The sequence below is a fragment of the Chiloscyllium punctatum genome, chromosome 3, assembly GCF_047496795.1.
Source record: "Chiloscyllium punctatum isolate Juve2018m chromosome 3, sChiPun1.3, whole genome shotgun sequence".
In the NCBI taxonomy this organism is placed as follows: Eukaryota; Metazoa; Chordata; class Chondrichthyes; order Orectolobiformes; family Hemiscylliidae; genus Chiloscyllium; species Chiloscyllium punctatum.
In genome coordinates, this window is record NC_092741.1 from 132,535,397 (window position 1) to 132,548,034 (window position 12,638).

The window sequence follows — 12,638 nt, forward strand, 5'->3', positions numbered from 1 at the left end:
ATTCTGTCAAAGGTAATCGCCAATCGGGTCAGGTCTGGTCTGACCAAACCTGTGCTGTCCAGGCAGGAAGATTGCTGAGAGTCTTGCACTCCTCAGGGATACGATTACCTACGTGCAGGACAGAGGGTTGGACACCTGCCACATCAGCCTAGGCCAGGAGAAAGTATCTGACAGGATATCACACACGTATATGAGAGATGTACTCTCCAAAATGGGCTTTGGGGAGGGAATCTGCAATTGGATCAGACTGCTCTACACCAACATTGTCAGTGCAGTTTCAATCAATGGGTGGGAATCAGATAGCTTCCCAGTCAGATCTGGAGTCAGACAGGGTTGCCCTCTCTCTCCTGCCTTGTTTGCGTGCTGCATAGAGCCGTTTGCCGAGTCCATCAGGAAGGATGCGAGCCTGAGAGGGGTGACTATTCCTGGCAGTCGGGGCCTGCAGGTTAAGGCCTCCCTGCACATGGATGATGTAGCCATTTTCTGCTCGGATCCGCTGTTTGTGCACAGACTCATGTACATATGTGACCAGTTCGAACGGGCCTCGGGGGCCAAGGTAAACCAAGGCAAGAGCGAGGCCATGCTCTTTGGGAACTGGGCCGACCAATCCTCAATCCCCTTGACCGTCAGGACCGACCACCTGAAGGTGCTGGGTATTTGGTTCGGGAGGGCTGGGGCGTGCGCCAAGTCTCGGGAGGACCGTATCAGCAAAGTGAGGCAGAAGCTGGGCAGATGGAAGCTACGGTCGCTCTCCATCACAGGAAAAAACCTGGTCATCAGGTGTGAGGCACTGTCATTGCTGTTATACGTGGCACAGGTCTGGCCTATTCCCAGAACCTGTGCCGCTGCAGTCACCCGGGCCATCTTCCAATTTATATGGAGATCAAAGATGGACCGGGTCCGAAGGGACTCGATGTATAAAGATCTGGGCAACGGGAGAAAATACACACCCAATGCCACCCTCACCCTGATGGCCACCTTTGTGTGTGGCTGCATCAAGCTGTGCGTGGAACCCTGGTACGCAAACACCAAGTGTCACTACGTACTGAGGTTCTACCTGTCCCCAGTGTTGCGAAGAATGGGCCTGGCCACGCTGCCACGGAACGCTCCGAGTAGTTGGACCATTCCATATCACCTGTCCTTCGTGGAGAAATTTATGAAGAAAAACACCTTTGACCACAAGTCCATCAGGAAGTGGTCAGCACGTAGTGTCCTTGAGACCGTTCAGGAAAAGGAGAGGGCAGATCCTATCGAGCAGTTCCCTGAGTAGACTGTCAAAGTCATTTGGCAGAATGCCTCATCGCCAGAACTTTCCAACAAGCACCAAGACATGGCTTGGCTGGTGGTGAAAAGGGCTCTGCCTGTGAGATCCTTTATGCACGCCCGGACTCTCAGCCGCATCACATGCTGCCCTCGAAGCGGCTGCGAGGGAGACGAGACTGTCACACACCTCCTTCTGGAAGGTGCCTATGCAGAAGAAGTCTGGAGAGGAATGCAGTGGTGTTTGTCGAGGTTCATCCCGAGCAGCGCCGTGACGTGGGACTCCGTGCTCTAAGGACTGTTCCCCAGGATGCACACTGAGACGAACATCACCTGTGCCTGGAGGATCATCAACTCGGTGAAGGACGCTCTCTGGGCGGTCCGAAACCTGTTGATCTTCCAGCTGAAGGAGTTTACCCCGCCTGAGTGTTTCAGACTAGCACATTCCAAGGTCCAGGACTACGTGTTGAGGGACGTGCTGAAGCTTGGGGCAGCTGCCGCCAAGGCGCAGTGGGGAAGGACCACCGTGTAATGTCTGCCTGCCTAAGCACAGGGGTCCGACACAGTGAGGGGGCTCCGTTGACCCCCCAGCTAAATATGTGGATAGTAATCGTACAGACCTGTATATATGAATGATTACTCTGTCTCTGTATGCAAAGAAATGGAATGTTTACGTATGTATGGCATGATCAATTGTACAGATCATCAAAATATTTTATGAATAAAGTATATTTTTGAAATAAAAAAAATTCACAAGTGATGATGTTGATGGCAACTGCATGGTCTTTATACAGCAAACCCTGGTGGAAATGTCTTGAGTTTCAAACGGAGTACACAATCCAATTAGATTTAGATATCCCTGGCCAACATTTAAAATGCTCAATTACATCCCAACTTCATAAAAACACAATTGCATAAAATTTCAACCATTGCCTGAAGATAAGTAAGGAAGGGATACAGTATTTAAAAGAGATATAGAAACTTGTGAGTTAGATGCATATGTACCCCATAGCTTGCTAAATATCTTTATAGCAAGAGAATCGATGTTTTGGGCATGAGCCCTTCTTCAGGAAGGGCTCATGCCTGAAACGTTGATTCTCCTGCTCCTTGGATGCTGCCTGACCTGCTGTGCTTTTCCAGCAATACATTTTCAGCTCTGATCTCCAGCATCTGCAGTCCTCACTTTCTCCTAAATATCTTTATAATAAAGTAACAGAAACATTGCCAATCAACACTTATAGGTAACAAAGGAATTTAGATAATGTTTAGGTTCAGTTTGTAATAGAGTGAACTATTACATGTCAGCTTAGTTGGCAACACACTTGGGATTTGTGATACCAAATCTAACTGCAGAGCATTAAGAACAATCTCTGTGATTTCTAGAGCTACTGCAGTCAATGTGGTGAAGATATTTCTATCATATTACTAGGCAGGAATTCCAGCATCTGATCCCCTCATGAAAAAGGAAAGGCAATGTGTTTTCATCATTTTGGTTTGTGTTTTGAAGGCAAATGTAGGGATGATAAAGCTCCCATATGCCTGATACCCTTGCCCTATGTGGTATAGATTGTAGGTTTGGGGGTGCTGTTGAAAAGCTTTTGGTGGGTTGCCCTAGTACACCTTGCACCAGTGATGCACCACTAATGATACAATTAGCAATCATGTTGCACCAGTGGTGGAAGAAGTGAATGTTTAAGGTGGTAAGTGGAGTGCTGGTCAAACAAGTTGTTTATATAGAGTCATAGAGCCGTGGAGATGTACAGAACAAAAACAGACCTTTCCGTCCAACTCGTCCATGCTGACCAGACATCCCAACCTAATCTAGTCCCATTTGCCAGCACTTGACCCACATCTCTCTAACCCCTTCCTATTCATACACCCATCCAGATGCCTTTTAAATGTTGCAATTGTACCAGCCTCCACCACTTCCTCTGGCAGCTCATTCCATACACGCACCACCCTCTACATGAAAATGTTGCCCTTTACGTCTCTTTTATATCTTTCCCCTCTCACTCTAAACTTATGCCTCTAGTCTTGGACAAGAATTGCATTGTGGTACTTATCTTCTTGAGCATTGCTGGAGCTGAACTGTTTGAGGCAAGTGGAGAATATTCCATCACAAATAGATTGCTGCAAATGACACAATCTTAGGAAACTGTAGTTCTTATGTGGCCTGATTAGTTAGGTTTCTGGTGATCCCTTGACGGTAGTGGGGAAGCCAATGAATCTCAATATCACGGGAGATGCCACAGTATTCTAGATGTATTCTAATCAGCATTGTTACTTGTTTGCAAGTGGGTGTCAAATTGGCATTCACTTGGGCTCCTTTGGATAGGAACATATTGCTATTGTGTTAGGTAGTACGTGTTTCTGAATGTGGTACACCTTTTAAAGGCTAATATTGCATTAGTCCTACTGCTCTGTATGATACACACATTTACTGAATTGTTATAGTGCAGGAGGAGACTATTTGGCCCATTACATCTGCACTGGCTCTTCAAATGAGAATCATTACCTGATGCTTAGGTCCTTTATCCCCATACTATTGCTCAATGTTTCTATTCAAAGACTAATCCAAAATTTCTCTTGAATGCCTTCACTGGACCAGACTCCATATGTGCACTCTGTATGCTAACCACTTGCAGTGTAAAAATTGTATTCTCACATATCCCTAGCGTCCTTTGCACATCACTTTTAATCTAAACCCTTTTTTCTATTCATTTATGGGAAATGGGTGTCACTGGCTGGCCAACATTTATTGCCAATCCTTCAATGTCCTTGACAAGATGTTGTCAAGCTTCCTTCTGTAGTCACCTGCTGTAGATTGACACCACATTACTCTCAGGGAGGGAATTTCAGGATTTTGACCGAATGACAGTTAAGGAACAGTAATATATTTCCAAGTCAGCTTAGGTAATATTTTGGAAGGGTGGTGGTGTTCCCATGTATCTGCTGCTCTTATCCTTCAAGATGGAAGTGGTCAGGTTTTGGAAGGTCTTGTCTCAGGATTTTTGGTAAATTTCTGCAGTGCATCTTATAGGTAGTACACACTGTTGCTACTGAGCATTGTTGATGGAGGGCCTGGATATTTGGATACAGTGCCAAGCAAATAGACTGCTTTGCCCTGAATGGTGTCCATCTTCTTGGGTGTTGTTGGAGCTGCACCCATTTAGGCAAGTGGGAAGAATTCCAATGCATTCCTGACTTGTGCATTGTAGATGGTGGGCAGCTTTGGTGAGTCAGGAGATGAATTACTCACCACAGTATTCCTCACCTGCTCTAGTAGCCACTGCATTTATGTGTTGGGTCCACTTGAGTTCCTAGTGAACCTCTGGGGTGTTGATGTGGAAGATTCAGTTATGACAACATCATTGAATGTTGAGTGGCAATAGTTAGATTGTCTCTTATGGTCATTGCCTGGCATTTGTATTGCACAAATGTTATTTGCCACTTATCAGCCTAAGCCTGAATATTGTCCAGATTTTGTTGCATTTGAACATGGACTGCTTCAGTATCTGAGGACTTGTGAATTGTGCTAAACATTGTGTAATCACTGGCAAACATCCTTACTTCTGATGTTATGATGGAAGTCGTTGATGGTTAGGTCTAAGACACCACCCTGAGGAACTCCTGCAGAGATGTCCTGGAGCTGAGATGACTGATCTCCATCAACCACAACCACTTCCTGTGTGCCAGGTATGACTCCAATCGCCGGAGAGTTTGCTCCCTGATTCCCACTGATGCCAGTTTTGCTAGGGGTCCTTGATACCACACTTGTTCGAATGTAGCCTTGCTGTCAAGGGCTGTCACTCTCACCTGACCTCTGGAATTCAGCTCATTTGCCCATGTTTAAACCAAGGCTGTAATGCGGAACTTGCTCTTGTTCCCTTTTTTTTGAGCAGGATTCATTCTTTATTACTTTGTGTTTTTCTCTCACACTTACCTGCTGTTTCCATCACTTATTCTATCAATGCCTCTTTGAAATTGTATGGTCCCCAGTCAACAATACTTATCACACCATCAATTGTCAGACTTAGGCAAATCACTCTTGACAACATTATTTGTCTTTACTAAAGGGCCTGCAATGGGATGTCTTTTGCTTGGGGAAATCTGAGCATTTCGAATTACTGTTGACAATATAATTACAGGTCTGAAGTATTTCGGATCCTGACCACCTGTTGTGAAGCTGTCTTTGCTGCATTTCTGGGCTCCGGGCACATCAAGGGGCCTGTGCATCACTGTCACAATTTCAACCCACTGCTAAAAAAAGGACTGACTTTCCTATAAGTTACTCTGATTGGCTTCACATAGTCAGTAGCTGACACTTGCATTACTCAATGGGATAATGTGTTGGAAATGAAGTTCCATATTCCTGGAGTGACCACAAATGTGAAGATTTAATGAAACTACCAAAATATCAATTTGCCGCTTACTGTGGAGGATAAAAGCAAACCCCACCAGGTTCCTTCAGTACTGTTCTAAAACCAAAAATTTGTTGTAACACTCAACTTCAACCAGAATAGTAAAAGAATAGGATTTCTAATTTATGTGTCTTAAAGTTACCCGCTCTTAAATTCAGATGCACAAAGAAGAATATAGGCAAAACACAAATATGAGTGAAGGGTAACAAAATAATCATGAGAACAACAGTTCCGTATTGCCAGTCCAAGTTACAAAACCAGATGAATTGGTGTCACAACTTTTTTTGATTTCTTGATGGAAGCCTATATAGTGGTGATCAGTCTGTAGTTCACTGGTTGTTTGGTTGAACCCAGATCTTTCTGGACGCCTCTGGGTTTTAGACTTGTTTCTAGTAGTATCTCCGAATGTAGTTTTTCCTGTTTGACAGAAAATTGGAGAGAGCAACTTTTACTGAGAGAGAAATTGATGCAGTTAACATCTGGAGGTTTCTTTACTTCTGTCTGTTTTGTTTTCCTCACAGGATCTGTGGTAAACTGCAGCCTGACCAATCAGAGGGTTGTTACCATGTAGAACCCACCTGATTCCACAACAAATGGTGACAGATGGTATGGAATTAAAGTCTCCAGAAAGTAACACTGTCTCTTATGCACCAGTTAGCTTCACTTGTTGTTTGTCATGTTGCAAACAAGTTGTTGTATATTCTCCCCCTTTTAAAAGCAACATCCATTTTTTTCTCATTTTCAGTCCATAGTTGGACAATAAAAAAGTGTAGTCTCTTACACACTGCAAGGAACTAACCTTTGGATAAAGAACATGGAAGAGGGAGCGTGTTGTGGAGCTGTAAGATGTGATTTCATTAAAATTTTCATGCCCCTGCCCACCCACACCAGCCCCAAGTCACCAATCACTCCCCATAATTCCAAAGATGCCTCCGCAGATCAGGAAAAATAGAGTCCATTATGTCCATTCTCTGCCTTCTACTGTCTAACCGTTCTCCAAACCCCACATAATCTGCTGTGAATTTCCATGAGTTGTAATTTTAACTGACATGTCCTTTGCGGAATATTCTTGAATGCCTTCTCGTAGTAAAACTAAATGACAGTCAGAGACATTTCCCTCTCTGAATTTGATCAAAAAATTAAATTAGATTTGGTAGAATTGTCTACCATTTTACGAATCTTTGTTGGCTCTCTAATCAGCTAAAATTTCTTCAAATGTTCAGTTACTCTGCTTTCAAATCTGTTATGTCATTTGTGTGTGTTGTATGAGATGATAGTTCTGAAAGGGTTAATGTTGGAGACTGCATTAAGCTCCACCCAATCTGTGATGCTATACAGGCTTTGGTAGGGATATCAGGACAGTAGGTCTGGATCTTAAAGTGGAAAAATTCTCCACCTATCAATAATGTTAGCAACTGTGCATAACTGGTTAATGCAATATGTTCCTGATTGCTATTATCCAACATGTTACACCTCAGGACAATAACCTTTTCATGTTAAGAAGAAATAGTGAAAGTTCCTTTACCTTTCCACCCAGTCAAAGAAAATTGAAAGGTGGCAGGATCCTTCAGTCCCTAAGTTCCTCAGTGTACTCTGCCTGAAAATAAACCTTTGGTTCATTGTCTGCTGATCCTTCATCTTGAGCAGTTTTCCTGACCATTTTTGTCAGTACTGTATTGATCCACTTTCAGAGGAGGGGGAAGGAGGTAAGACCCAAGTCTACCTTGGCTGGTGCAGGAATCAAACTCACATTATTAACATTAATCTGAACCACATGCTTGCCATCTAGCGAGCTGAACTAACCATGATCCCACTCCCACTCCCTCACTTAATTATAAATTCTAATAACATAGCCAGATGCTAAACTAACAGGTCAATAATTGCCTGAATCGTCTCACTCATGTATTGTATGGATTTGAGCACATGGAATACACAAATATTGCGGCACAGCAATCTTCCATTCTACTCATATTAAAACATTTATGTACAAGTTAATCTCATTGAAAGTAACTTTGTTTTGTAGTGTCAAGGAACAGTTGCTATTGTTAAAAAAAAGAAACACTGCAGAGCGCTGAATTATTTGTCTTGAATCAGTATTGTTACAGACTTGCTTGGGTTTTGCAGGAATGCTTGATCATGATTCTACACCCTTGCAATAGTCGTCAACTTGCCAACTTTAAGGGCATTTAAATGGTCATTGGATATGGATGAGAATGGAATTGTGTAGGTTAGATGGGCTTCAGATTGATTCCACAGGTCAGTGCAACATCGAGAGCCAAAGGGCCTGTACTGCACTGTAATGTTCTATGTTCTAATAAAGAAAAGATACTATTTCATTGGAAGCTGTTCAGAGAAGGTTCACTTGGATGATTGGGAATCTGCTCACTTGGGAGTTTGGAGAAGTGATCTCTTTGAAACATATCGGATCCTTAAGAGGCTTGACAGGGTAAATGCTGAGAAGATGTTTCCCCTCACTAGAGAGTTAAGCAAGAAGGCCTAGTCTCAAGAGTAAAGTGGTGTCAATGTAAGACTAAGATGAGGAAGAAGTTCTTCTCTCAGAAGGCTGTCAGCATTTGGAGCTCCTTACCATAGAGCCATGGGGCTGAGTCATGGTGTACATTTAAGACTGAGGGTGATAGATTCTTGATCAGTGGAGGGATCAAGGGTTATGGGGAAAGGGCAGGAAAGTGGACATGAGGAATATCAAATCAGCCATGATCCTATTGAATGGCAGAGCAGGCTCGAGGGGCCAAACAACCTACTCCTGTTTCTATTTCTTAAGGTCTTATGAGGTTCACCTTCCCCATCCCAATATCCCTTAAGACCCCTAGCTACCAACAACTCTCTCAACAGTAATTTTACAATTTTCAATTGGTTTAGCTTCAAAAACATTTTTCCAGATTTAAAAGATATTTCAGATATCATGACACACTGCCAACGTGTAAGTGGATTTCATAAGCACTGATACTTGGATCGACTAAAAGGAATTGACACTAAGCTGATGCCAGGCTGCACAGTTCCTGTCAGATTTAAGGGAATTAAATGGATTTGTGCTGCATAAAAAAAAGTATAAATAATGCTAATCAGATTCATCTTGTCACTCTGATGCATTTTCAGGTCGTATAATAAAAGCTATAAATAATGTTACTCAAAATCACCTTGTCACTTTGCCTCATGCATTTTCAGTTTTTTTGGAAAATCTAACATGCATCTGACTTCATCATTTGCTGCTGAGATCCATTGATGCTTTGATTACCTTTGTCATAGTATTTGAAAAATACTTTGTATTTCACGTATGTGCACATTGCATAAAAGTTTAATCTGTTGACAAAAAGAAAATGATCAAATTGCCCTTTGAGTTCTGCTAAGGCAGGACTTTAGCCATCCAAATATGACAAATGTTGTTGGGGTACAATTATAAGCATGGTACTTGAACTGTTCAGGTACGTACATTCACTGTTAGTAATGCTTGCTTTCCTGGCACTTGCCACGACTCGTACATTCTGCAGCACCCTCACATACCTGGTGCATTTAATGAAGAACATGCCTTACAAGGCCGGTCAATGGGGGAATACACATTCTCCCTGTGTCTGCATGGGTTTCCTCCGGGTGCTCCATTTTCCTCCCACAATCCAAAAATGTACAGATTAGGTGAATTAGCCATGTTAAATTGTCCATAGTGTTCAGGGATGTGTAGGTTATGTGCATTAGTCAAGGGTAAATATAGGATAATAGAGTAGGGGAATGGGTCTGGGTGGGATACTGTTTGGAGGGTTGGTGTGGACTTGTTGGGCTGAAGGGCCTGTTTCCACACTGTAAGAATTCTATGATTCTAAGTACCATGCTTACAATTGTACCGCCAACAACATTTTTCATACTTAGATGGCTAAAGTCACAACTGCAACTGTGGCTTATGACAGCTTTGCGCAATCCTATGACCGAAGTAGAATGCAAAAACAATGTTGCCCATGTCCTCACCAGGGTTGTGGTGGAGCAGGTGATTGGGCTGCTGAAGACATGGTTTTGTTATTTGGAATGGTCTGTTTGAGTGCCATCAATATAGTCCAGGCAGCGTGCGCTGCATTATCCTGGCATGCTATGTACAACTGTAGCAGGCAACAAAGTGATATGATGAATCCTGAGGAACTGGGGGAACAAGAGCAGTTTGAGGAGGAGAAAGCTACTATTGTCCATGATAGAGCTCAGCGCAGTTGAACGCAAAAGCTAGACAAAACCTCATTTACATTAGGTGACAGCTGGCTGCAGTAGATAATTGTTGACTGGAAAATAGTCTTTGATCATGATACAGAAATGTTGTAAGCATTATGTGGGAAACTTCAGATCACTTGACCCAAAATGTTAACTTTGATTTCTCTTCACAGATGCTGCCAGATCTGCTGAGCTTTTCCAGCAACTTCTGTTTATGTGTCACATTTATATCTTTTTTTTGGATTATTTGCTGGCGTGGGATGTTCCTCTAATGGACAGTGACAAGTTGCAGGTGTCCTGTGGGCACAAAGTAGCTATGGGTTATTGAGGGTAATTCGATGCATGTCACTAAGGATAGATACACTTTGTGTGGTGGTGGTGAAACAAAAACTAGAGCAAGAGTATTGGTTGTATGTGCAATGGAGTGTTAGCCATGCTGGCTATGGACTGGGGCTAATTGGCTTTGAGACTTCTGCGCCATTATGTTGGCAATGAAGCAGGACTGCCAATTCTTGTCTTTCAAAGATGATCCAGGCACAAGAGGGATTGAATATCTGCTGACATGTGAGTGGTTGTGGGAATGGCATGTGGTAGGATGGGATAGAAATCGGACATGAGGGAAGCCATAAGGACATGATAATTAATGAAGCTTCACTTCTGATATAGGTTACACAACTCCTGTTGTGCTGTCAGTAAGTTATAGTTTACAATTAATTATTGCATTTTCTTCTGTAATGTCAAATTTTACCCACTTTGTAGGATTTAGTCCTAATTTCTGGAGATTACAGATTCAAATCCAGAGGGGAGCTGACACAAACTTAAGTTTTTTTTATTTGTTCATGAGGTATGAGCAGACTTGGGTAGGACAGAGAGTGGCAAGAGTTTAGAATGCACGGCCAGGAAGGTAGTTGAGGTGAGTAACCTTATGATAGCCAATTGGGCAATGTGGTGTGGCAGAGGCGGATTGGTATAGGACCTTTGTCTTTTGAATGTTTAATGTAAGGCCATTGCTCTTGTATGTCTCAGCGAAGGTATTCATGACTTCAACTTCCAAGTGCGTGCAAATGTGAACATCATCTCCAAACTGTTGTAGTTCAATGACAAAGGATGAGACAACCTTGTGAAGGGGGAAATGGCACAGGGCAGGGTGTCACTAGGCACACGAACACACAAGATGGCTGCCGAGCCATAAGTTGGCCACTTGACACACAATATGGCCGCCGGACCACAACATGGGAAGAGACAGCAGATCAAACAAAGACACTATCTGGGGCCACCACAATGCCAGCACAATGCACTCACAACTTAGTTGATTAGTTTAAGGTGGGTGGGGGAGAGAATACACATGAGTAGCGTATACTGCCCGCTGAAGTGTCTGGGTCCAGTCAACACCTTTGGTAGAAATGTTAACAGATTGATGTGGACTCAATACAAAGTTTAATAGCCAGGGCTGCAGTAATCATCCTTCTCAGGAAGAGCCATTAGTGCCCAATACTGCAGCAATGGACTTCCACGCAGACATTGAAACTGACCATGTCTGCACTGAAACTGACAACGAATGCACTGAAATTAACAAAGGGTGCACTGGAACTGACAATGACTGCACCAAAACTATCAACGATTCTGCAATATTTACAATAAGCAAACTATGGAGACAAGAACCTCATCACTGGCCTATTATATTACAAAATATGTAAAAGTATCTTGACATATGCTCCAGGTTGAGAGAAGACTCACAGCTGAACACTGTGCTGTTGGTGTCTTTCTCTCCCTGGAGCTCCAGTATTCCCTTGTACAATAAACTCTTGTCACTGAACCTCGACTCTGACTTCAAGGTTGGTGATTTCCACCCACAACAATTGGTGCTGTGAGCAGGGTTTGTATTACTGGTGCCCTGGTCGAAGGCCACAATCGGGGAGCCGGAGTGAGAACCATTTGTACCTGCAAACGGGAAGAGTCAGACCGGGCTAAAGACACATTTTCAAAGGTATACCGATTATAATGTCCAACTTGCTCCAGTACTGAGTTTTTAAAAAATTAAGTGCATGTCTGTGGAGAATAAGTGTTAACTGTATTGACTTTTATAAGAATCTGCTGCTTGTGCTGAAACAGCCAGAGGACAAGGTAGTGCCTGTCTCAAAAACCCTCCTCTAAACTGGTTGTTAAGAGGGTTAGCCCCTCCCTGCACACCGCACCACCATCACCATCACCACCACAACGCGAAGGTTGGGATTTGAAGTGGGAATTGAAACGCCAAGGGCACTAGGAGTTGTGAAGCACAAATGGCAACGTCAGGTAACACTGCACTCTGTAGGGGTGAACACGCAGAGTCCGGTTAGAGTTTAAGTTAAAAGTTGGGTGCTGTTTGTATTTGTAATTTCCAATGTGGTGAGGTAGAGGAGCTGATCACTCTGACCAGTGGCACGCATGTAACCAAGGTGGGGAGCATGGACATTGTGAGTAACCGTGATACCCTGTCAGTCCATAGTAGAACAACAGAACTTGAATAGTGGTGGTGGCTGGGAAGGTAAACAGTCCCACTGGTAGAGAGCACACTGGGCTAGAGGTAAGTTTTTGGGCCTATCGGGAGGTGTTCAGTCCATCGAGGTGGCCAGGAGGATAGAGGAATCCCAGTAGAGAGCACACCCTATTGAGCCAACATTCCCAGCTGACCAGTAGGTACTGACTAGTCGTGGTGGCCAGGAAGGTAGAGAAGTCCCACCGGTAGACAGCATACCTTGCTAGGAG